This window comes from Molossus molossus, unplaced genomic scaffold (genome assembly GCF_014108415.1).
Source record: "Molossus molossus isolate mMolMol1 unplaced genomic scaffold, mMolMol1.p scaffold_m16_p_3, whole genome shotgun sequence".
NCBI classification, from domain to species: domain Eukaryota; kingdom Metazoa; phylum Chordata; class Mammalia; order Chiroptera; family Molossidae; genus Molossus; species Molossus molossus.
The window spans coordinates 110,943,923-110,952,787 of record NW_023425366.1 but is presented as its reverse complement, the minus strand read 5'-3'; the positions used below and the strand labels follow the sequence as shown (position 1 = coordinate 110,952,787).

Sequence of the window (8,865 nt, the reverse complement as noted above, 5' to 3'; positions counted from 1 at the left end):
TAAGCGGAATATAGCATTTGCCTTTTTTTTGGTCTGGCTTATTTCATTAAGCATAATGTTCTCAAGTTTCATCCATGTTGCAGTATGTGTCAGAATGTCCTTTCTTTTTTAGATGTAATAATATTCCATTGTATTTGGTTATCTATTTATCCATCAATGGACGTTTGGGTTGTTTTAACTTGTGGCTATTGTGAATGAACATTTGTGGCTATTCCTGTGAACATGGTTATGCAAATATCTGTTAGAGGCTCTGCTTTCAATTCTTTTGTGTATATACCCAGAAGTAGAATTGCTGAATCATATAGTTCAATTTTTTGAGGAGTTGCCATACTGTTTCATAGTGGCTGAACCACTTTGCATTCCCAGCAAGGGTTCCAATTTCAAATCCTCATCAACACTTGTTTTCTGTTTTTCCCCCCACTTTTAAATAATAGCCACCTTAATGGATATGAAGTGGTACTTCTCTGCAGTTTTGATGTGCTTTTTTTTCCCTCACCCGAAGACATTTTTGCATTTATCTTCAGATAGAGCGGGAGGAAGAGAGAGAGAGAGAGAAACATCAGTGTGAGAGAGACACATCGAGTGGTTGCCACTTACACGACCCCAACTGGGGCCGGGGACAAACTGCAACCGAGATACGTGCTCTTAGCAGGAACCGAACCTGGGCCTCTCTGGTCCGCGGGTCGACGCTCTAACCACTGAGTCAAACCAGCCAGGGCTTGATGTATATTTTTAATGATTAGTAATGTTAAGCATTTTTTCAAGTGCTTGTTGGCCATTTGTATATCTTCTTTGGAAAAATTATTCTTCAACTCACGTCACTTCTTTATGTGTCAGGGTATCTAGTTCTGTAGCATTTTTTTCATAGTTATGTAGTACTCCATTGTATAGATGTTTTACGTTAGACGAAACCAATTTCTCATGGTAGGAAGTTTTTTACTACTTTAAACAACATGATGATGAACATTCATGTAACCAACTCTTCAAAGGCTTCCTTAATTCTGTAAAATAATTTCCTGGATGTGAACTTTTGGATCAAAGAATATGCATTTTTCAGAGCCTTTCAATTTACAGTGCCAAAGGGCAGGAGTACTGCCTAGACTACTGTCCACATTGTAAAAGAGAGCTATATTGCATTGGTTTAGTTCAGCATCACATTTTAAGCCTTTATCCCTTATAAATTATAATTATGTCCTGTTTCTTTGGGATTTAAATTGCCTTTGCCAGATTAGCTGTGCTGGTGGGTGCTAATCCTTTGCTCCTATTACTGAAAGCTACTAATGTTACTAAACTAATATCAGCAACAGCATTAGACTCAGAGCAGGTTTGCCTTTCATTTCCAGCCAGGTGATTAGAGGCTGTTTATAATTGCTTGGTGCAGAGACTGGCTGATTTCCAATGAGCAAACCAGACAAATAGCATTTGTTTGGATTTTCTGTTTGTGTACAATAAACTTAGTGTTTCCATAATTCAGTTCTTTTTTAAAAATATGTTTTTATTGATTTCAGAGAGAGGAAGGGAGAGGGAGAGAAAAACAGAAATATCGATGATGCGGGAAACATTGATTAGCTGCCTCCTGCACGCCCCCTACTGGGGATTGAGCTGGAAACCGCAGCATGTGCCCTGACCAGGAATTGATCCTGGGACCTCCTGGTGCATAGGTAGATGCTCCACCCCTGAGCCACACTGGCCAGGCTCCGTAATTCAATTTCTAATTAAACATAAAATCAGAGAATGATCATTTGCCTGATAGTTCCTGGATAAATACTTGCACTCTTGTTACTTAATGATTGTTTCTGAAGATGCATTTGATTTTTGTCTCCACTTTGCCATAGCCTTTCAGCCTTGAAGTGTTAAATAGAGCAGTAACACAAAAGGCTTCGATAGATCTGGGCAAGGATATTCAAATGACAATGGCTTTGTCACAGTGCATCAGCTCTCACTTTTCTTATGTCTACATATTTCTGTTATTCTATTGCGTTACCTGTCATGAATTGATGGTCCAGTTCCTGTGACTTGGACAAGTAATTGAATCTCTCTGTGCATCAGGCTCATATGTAAAGAGGCATAATAATAATGATGATGATAATATCAATAATATAATAATAGCTTCCCTTTAAATGAGAAAACGGATGTAAAAATGCTTAACATGTGCCAGGAATATGACTAGTCTCTCAGTAAATATTAGCAATTATTATTGTTGCCATTATTACATCATTGTTGCAATTGCCTTTAGGAATCTTCCTGTGGAAATTTGCAGTAGAACATTTGAGAACAAAGCTAAATACAAAGAATTATATCTGTGGTGATAAAATTTGTTTCAGGTCTGTTAATGCTTATTTGGGGTTCTAGCCTCCCTAGGGCAGGGACAATTGAATTTGTTTTGAACCTAATCAGGACTCTCAATTCCTGTAAGAAATGTACCTCATCAACTCATAATTTAAAAAACAATTTTTTTATATTGATATTAGAGAGAGAGAGAAAGGGAGAGGGAGAGAGGCATAGAAACATTAATGAGAGAGAACATTGGTTGGCTGCCTCCTCCATGCCCCACACTGGGGAGTGGGTCCCCAACTTGGGTATGTGCCCTGACCGGGAATCGAACCAGTGACCTCTTAGTGCATGGGTCAACACTCAACCACTGAGCCACACTGGCCGGGCTCAACTCATAATTTTCATGTGGGTTAAATAGAATAGCTGAACAGTTGGCACTGAGTCTACATGCTGGTGCATTCGTAGAGTAGATGCTCAATAAATACCTGTTGCAGATTGCCCAGGGATTTAGCCATTGGTGGTTTGGGGCACACCATCACCATTGCATGGATTCCTTTCACTTTGTCTCTGTCTTTTGGAAGCACCCCCCACTATGCTTTCTGGAGGGGTGACCCTAGGTGGTCATTTTTAAAAATATATGTTTTTATTGATTTTTTTAGAGAGAAGGAAAGGGAGTTGGAGAGAGAGAGCAATATGGCTGAGAGAAAGAAACATCCATTGGCTGCCTCCTGCACGCCCCTTATTGGGGATTGAGCCCGAAGCCTGGGCATGTGCCTGATCGGGAACCGAACCTGTGACGGGAAGCTGGGCCAAGTGGTTCTCAGTCATCAGGCACCCTTGGCTCTGAGGCCTTTGAAAGCTTTATTACTTTTTTTGTGTCAAACCGAGGACTGGATATTTGGTTAAACCTTATTCTGAGTGTCTGTGAGAGTGTTTCTAGGTGAAAATAACATTTGCATGAGTGGATTAAGTAAATAGGGTTGCTCTCCCCAATGTGTAGGCCTCACCCAATCCATTCTAGAAATGAGTAGAACAAAAAGGAGAAGTCGACCTGGTCAATTTGGCTCAGCTGTTGGAGTGTCCGCCTACAGACCAAAGAATCACCAGTTTGATCCCTGGTCAAGGGAACGTACCTTGGTTGCAGGTTTGATCCCAGGCCCTGGTCAGGGTTGTGTGGGAGGCAACCAATCCATGTATCTCTCTCACATCGACGTTTCTCTCTCTCTCCCTCTCCCTCCCTCCCACTCTATCTAAAATAATCAATGGAAAAATATCTTTGGGTGAGGATTAAAGGAAAAAAAAAAAAAAGGGAGCTGAAGCTGTTAATACCCCAAGCTCTTTCCTCCTGTGCTACTCTCCTGCCGGTGTCTCTCACTGGCTGAACCCAAGTATAAGAAAGAGGGCAAGGATCAACTACTTTTGGTGTAGCCCCCCCACATTGGCCTCCTGGGGCAGAAGTCAGGGTGGAGAAGGTAGAAGGTAGGAATGGATGGGTAAATGGAAAACATTCAGCACAGAAAGCAACTCTAAATGTCCTCTGCAACAACAGGTAGAACTTTGCAACAGTCCAAAAGATCCCACCTGATGGAAGAGAATGGTGTTTCTGGATAACCTGGTGGGATCAGACATCAGCTGGGAGATTGGACTACATGACCATTAAAGGACTTTAAGACATTAAGGGATTCTGTGATAGTCACTGCTAACAGGTGCCATTCCTCTTTATTTTTAGATAGGACCACACTAATAGTAATAATAATAATAACCATAACTATTAATGTGTTATTAATGTGGTACACGTGGCACTGTGCTAAGCCATTTGCATGTATCATCGTATTTATTCCTCATGACAACCCTATAAGATAGCTACTTTTACTGATTGTATTTTTAAACAATTTTTATTTTTCAATTGCAGTTGACATACAATATTACATTAGTTTCAGGTGTACAACATAGTGATTAGACATTTATGTAACTTATGAACTGATCACCCTGATAAATCTAGTACCCATCTGATACCATACATAGTTATTACAACACTATTGACTAGATTCCCAAAGCTGTACTTTATATCCCCATGACTATTCTGTAATGGCCAATTTATACTTCTTAATCCATTAACCTTTTTCACCTATCCCCCAGACCAAAGACCAAAATGTTCTTTGTATCTACGAGTGTGTTTCTGGTCTGCTTGTTCTTATTATTTTTATTTTTTTAGATTCTACATATAAGTGAAATCATATGGCATTTGTCTTTCTCTGTCAGACTTATTCCACTCACCACAGTATACTCTATGTCCATCCATGTTGTTGCAGATGGCAAGATTTCATTCTTTTTTATGGCTGAGTCATATTTCACTGTATCACATGCACAACATTTTCTTTATTCATTCATGTATTGATGGACTCTTAGATTGCTTCCATATCTTGGCTATTATAAATAGTGGTGCAATGTACATACAGATGCATCTGTCTTTTCAATTTTGGGTTTTTGTGGGTTTTTTTTGGATAATACTCAGAAGTGGAATTGCTGGGTCCTTATCTGTCTCTTTGTTTTAAAGTCTATCTTGTCTGGTATAAGTATTGCTACCCCATCTTTTTTTTTCATTTTCATGAAATATCTTTTCCATCCCTTTATTTTTAGTATGTTTGTGTCTTTCAATCTGAAGTGAGACTATTATAGACAGCATATGTAAGGGTCTTGTTTTCTTATCTGTTCAGCCATTCAGCCACCCTGTGTCTTTTTTTTTTTTTAACCCTCACCTTAGGATGTTTTTCTGTTTAACTTCAGATAGAGTAGGAGGGAGAGAGAGGGAGAGAGAGGGAGAGAAAGGGAGAGAGAGAAACATTGTCGTGAGAGGGACACATCGACTGGCTGCCTCCCTCACGACCCTGACCAGGGCTGGGACCAACCGCAACCGAGGCACGTGCCCTTGATTGGTATTGAACCTGCGACTCTTTGGTCCACAGGCCAATGCTCTACTGCTGAGCCAAACCGGCCAGGGCGCACCCTATGTCGTTTTATTTTTTTTTTATTTTTATTTTTTTTATCCTCACCCGAGGACATTTTTCCATTTTTTGCTCAGGTAGAGTGGGAGGGAGAGAGAGGAACAGAGAGAGAGAGAGAAACATCGACGTGAAGGAACACATCGAGTGGCTGCCACCCGCACAACCGACCAGGGCCGGGGACAAACTGCAACCAAGTTATGCGCCCTTAGCGGGAACCGAACCCGGGCCTCTCAGGACCGCAGGCCGACGCTCTAACCGCTGAGCCAAACCAGCCAGGGCACCCTATGTCTTTTGAGTGGAACATTTAATCTATTTGCATGGAAAGTAATTGTTGATCGATAAGTATTTATTGCCATTTTCTCATTCATATTTATAATCTTTTTCTTCTTCTTCATAAAGAAGATCCTTTAACATTTCTTGTAATATTGGTTTGGTGGTGATGAACTCCTTTAGCTTTTTCTTATCTGGGAAACTCTTTATCTGTCCTTCAATTCTAAATGATAGCTTTGCAGGATAGAGTAATCTTGGTTGTAGGTCCTTGCCTTTCGTCACTTTAAATATTTCATGCCAATCCCTTCTGGCCTGCCAAGTTTCTGTTGAGAAATCAGCTGGTAGTCTTATAGCAGTAACTAACCACTTTTTTCTTGCTGTTTTAAGATTCTTTGTCTTTAATCTTTGGCATTTTAACTATGCGTCTTGGTGTGGATCTCTTTGGGTTCATCATGTTTGGGTTCATTCTGTGCTTCCTGGACTTGTATGTCTATTTCCTTCACCAGGTTAGGGAGGTTTTCTGTCATTATTTTTAAAATAGGTTTTGAATTCTTTACTCTTTCTCTTTTCCTTCCAGCACCTCCATGATGTCAATGCTGGTACACTTGAAGTTGACCCAGAAGCTCTTTACACTGTCCTCATTTTCGGGGGATTCTTTTTTCTTTTTGCTGTTCTTTTTTTCCTCACCCGAGGACATTTTTCATTTTTGTTCAGATAGAGTGGGAGGGAGAGGGAAAGAGAGGAAGTGAGAGAGAGAGAAACATCGATGTGAGAGAGACACATCAAGTGGTTACCACCCACACGTCCCCAACCAGTGCCGGGGACAAACTGCAACCGAGGTACGTGCCCTTTGAGAGAACCAAACCCGGTCTCTCTGGACAACAGGCCGACACTCTAATCGCTGAGCTATACTGTCCAGGCCTCTTTTTTGCTGTTCTGATTGGGTGTTTTCTGCTTCCTTAACATCCAAATCTCTGATTTGATCCTCTGCTTTTATTTAGTCTATGTTGATTCCCTGTAATGTAGTCTTCATTTCTGACTGTTTTTTCTTATTTTTTTAATGCCCATTTTCATGTTTCCTACCTCTTTGTTGAAGTTCTCACTAAGTTCATCCACTCATCTGCTAAGTTCATTAAGCATCCTTATAACCAGTGATTTGAACTCTGCATCTGGTAGATTGCTTGGTCCATTTTACTTTTTTTTTCCCCCTGGAGTTTGTTTTTTTCTTTTATTTGGGCGCTGTTTCTTTGTCTTTTCAATTTGGCACCCTCCCTGTGACTTTCCATGTATTAAGTGGAGCTGCTACATCTCCCAGTCTTGGTAGAGTGACCTTATGTAGTAGGTGTCCTACAGGACCCAGTGGCACAGCCTCTCCAGTCACCTGAGCTGGGTGCTCCAAGTGTGCCCCCCCCACCATGTAGATTGTGTTCACCCTCCTGTTGTACTTGAGCCTTGACTGCTGTTGGCATGTCAATGGGAAGGATTTACACCCAAGCCAATGGGATATGAGGACTGGCTGAGACTACAGCAACTACAGTGGAGCTGCTGTGGAGGGGCAGACCACACAGAGCAGGACTCTCTTTAGTGGGGCTTTGGTGTCTGCTGAGTCCACCCTTGGAGTGTGCCGCTCATGAAGGTGGTTGATCAGTGCTTCAGCATAGTTGAAGCTGTCCACCAGGTGTGCTGGCTCTGGGACCTCCTGGAAGGTTCAGGGCAAGATTGGCTGTCACCTGTGTTCTGCCTGGGGTCACCTAGCATGAGTTATAGAACAATCTGCAGATGGATGCTACTTGTACTGGGCTTGTGGGTACCCAGGAGAGGTCAGGCTGCAAACCAAGGCCAGCTGCAGCTAGTGCTGGGCCTGGGGCCACTTAGCAAGAGGTATGGGGCATGCTGAGGCCAGATGCTGCTTGTTTGGGGTTTGTGAACCTTTGAGAGATTTTAGGAAAGTTTGCAGCCTGAGCCAAAATAGGTCATTTGTATGGGAACACCACTGGAAGCAGCTTGGGTAGACCCCCAACTTGGATAGGGTAGCATTACAGAGAATCACCAGGGCAGGGCAAACTGTTTTGTTGGAGACTCAGATATGGTGCCCACCTGCTGACTCTGAGGGAGGAGGGCTCAGCGCAGGAAACTCAGCCAGCACTTCTATCTGGGAGAAAGCTGCCCCTCCAACTCTGGCCCCAAAGTAAGACAATTCAGTTCCTCCCTGTATGTCCCCAGTGCCTTTCGAGCTTCTGCCCTAGCACTGGAGCTCAGAATGAGTGAATCCAAATAAGTCCATGCATGAGCTCTTTAAGAGGAATGCCTGGGACTCTAGGAGCCCTCTGTCTCGCTCAGCCACAATCCCTCTGGTCTTCACAGCCAGAAGTTATGGGGACTTCTCTTCCTGGCACTGGAACCCTGGGCTGGGGGCCCCACTCCTCAGAGGAAATCTTAGCAGCCGAGATAGCCTTTCTAATTTTTTTTTTTTAGAGTAAACTTTATTAAAGTTACTTTTTCAGAAAATATATTCAGTAAATATGGTTATGTAGCAACAAAACTTGGGCTCATATGCCTTTGAAATTTTAATCTTCAATGATGTTGATCAGGAAATTCTTTCATTGCAGGAATTACTTCTCCAGTCTCAGAATTGTATTACCTGGGAATATTCTGGGCTCCTTTTCAACAATGGCATATGGTTTTGTATTCACATGATATTTGAAATAATAATGAACAATCCAGGCAGGTATAATAAGTTGATGAGTAAAAACAAGAATACTGTGATGGTATGTCTTATAGATCAGATTCTTCCAGTGGGCCTGGTCCTACAGAAACTTATTCCAGAATCTCTCTATAGGCCATATCCTCTGAGGGGACAGCACTGGCCCCCGGGGCTCAGCTCCTGGTCCTTCAGCCATCACAGTTCTCACAGTTGCTGAAGCCGCAGTTTCTTGTCTGGCATGTAACCTGTCATGTCACCGCTCTCCTTCCCAATTTTTCTTTTTTTAATCTTTATTGTTGAATGTATTACAGATGTTCCACATTTTCCCCCCATTGACCCCCTCCTCCCCATTCCCGCCCCCCTCCTGCCTTTTCCCACACTGTTGTCTGTGTCCATTGGTTATGCATATAAGTTCTTCGGTTTATTTCTTCCCATCCCCCAACCCCCTTCCCTTTGAGGTTTGTCAGTCTAGCAACCCATTTGTACTTCTTAATCCCTTCACCTTTTTCACCCATTCCCCCAACCCCCCTCCCATCTGGCAACCAACAAAATGTTTTCTGTATCTATGAGAATGTTTCTGTTCTGCCTGTTCATTTTGTTTGTAGATTCCAT

The 8,865-nt window shown here is 42.2% G+C and overlaps 1 pseudogene; it reads right to left on the bottom strand.

The window, feature by feature from the left end:
- Positions 1 to 8,123: 8,123 nt before the first annotated feature.
- Positions 8,124 to 8,505, bottom strand: LOC118641684 (annotated as a pseudogene).
- Positions 8,506 to 8,865: the final 360 nt, after the last annotated feature.